The 1603-nt window shown below is 38.4% G+C and overlaps 1 non-coding gene across 1 annotated transcript; it reads left to right on the top strand.

Annotated features, from left to right (window-relative positions):
- Positions 1-311: 311 nt before the first annotated feature.
- Positions 312-384, top strand: trnar-ccu. Its single transcript has one exon. It is a non-coding gene; the product is annotated as a tRNA-Arg (tRNA).
- The last annotated feature ends 1219 nt before the right edge of the window (positions 385-1603 follow it).

Below are 1603 nucleotides of genomic sequence, written 5' to 3'. Positions count from 1 at the left end.
ATTTTATAATGTGTCAACAGAATTACAGCAAGGTAAATAATGTATATTTGGAGAAAAATAGACACTACTTATGACTACTTTCTCCTACTTTAGTGATTACTATGTATATATGTATATTTTACAGCTTTACTGTCTCTCCTTCCTCTTTAGGTTTCTGTGTATGTCTTTATTGTTGTCCCTGTGTCACTGCCATGGCAACCTCAGTGGCCTTTGTTGTTTTATTTAGAGACAATTTGTGGGCCTCCCATATTGTTGCTCTATAGAGGGTAAATCACTGTGTCAACTGAAGTGGTCAAATTGTTGACTGTAAGGCCCCAGTGGCCTAATGGATAAGGCACTGGCCTCCTAAGCCAGGGATTATGGGTTCGAGTCCCATCTGGGGTGTTTGATAGCAGAACAATGCAGTGGAAGTGTGCAGTGAAATGCTAGTTTTCCAGAGTAAACCTTTCAGCATATGAAAAGTTATTAAAGGAGTATTAGCAGAGGATGGTTCTGATCCATTGACCTCTGGCTCAGCATGCTTCTGTTTCACCACTCTGCTCTGTCTACATATATATATATATACACACACACACTCATATATATACATACATACATATACACACATATATGTATAAAACCAATTGGGAATAACATGTATACATCATATATTGTAAATAATATCTGTTACTGAACCACTGCTGCGATTCCTGGTTTGAGTTGTGGATCTGCAGTAAAACCCGAGGCGGACTTTTGAGTTGTCTTTCTTTTATGTTTGTGAAACTGGATTGAACTGAACTGATTTGGGGTTGTGGGGAAAACAAACGGACCCTTTACCGAGTGGTTTGAACTCTGAGATTGTGGGACGAGTTACACGCAAAAGATACTTTCCCCGGTAACTAATTACTTGTATATATATATATGATTATTATATATAATGCTAGGGGGACCTATTTTTGTTTCTAGCATGCTTCCTTTATGAGGTATTGATCCCGAAAGTCTGAGTCTTTGAATATCTTGCTAACTTTGCTGCAGTACAATAAAGTCGTACTTGCACTGGTGAATACTCTGTTTAAATGCCTCTCACTAATAAGGATTCCTTGCAATGCAGAGGGATGACTGAATCATGGGCTTTATACAGATATTTTGTGGCCACAAGAGACTAATTGGTGGCCACAAAATGGCTGAAACTTGCTCCTGTTATAGCTGTGGCTTTCCCACAAATGAATATATTGTGGCCAGACTTAATTTATCATTGTCACAGATTAGTATAGTGTGGCCAAACAGATTTTTATGCCCAGATGTCATGTATGGGGCTCTGTAGGTAAGCATGCAACAGCATGAATATGCAAATAGCCAGTGGATGATGTCCACTGGCTATTAAGGTGGACATAATGGAGCCCTACATTCATACGGGATTACCTGCTGCTAAATAGTTGACCTGTTTGTAGTGTCAACAAGAACCATCAGAAGAAGAATGGCATCCCATGGATCGCAGTGAATATTTTATAGTTGTTAATATTGTCAGGTTACTTAATCAAAAATAAATAATAAATCAGACTGGTAAATCAATGATTGTACAACATTTCGTAATTTGGCTGTTGTACAGTCTTCTAGGAGGTTG

Source organism: Thunnus maccoyii, chromosome 17, assembly GCF_910596095.1.
Source record: "Thunnus maccoyii chromosome 17, fThuMac1.1, whole genome shotgun sequence".
NCBI lineage: Eukaryota > Metazoa > Chordata > Actinopteri > Scombriformes > Scombridae > Thunnus > Thunnus maccoyii.
The sequence above is the reverse complement of the archived record's forward strand: the minus strand, read 5'-3'. Positions and strand labels throughout refer to the sequence as shown.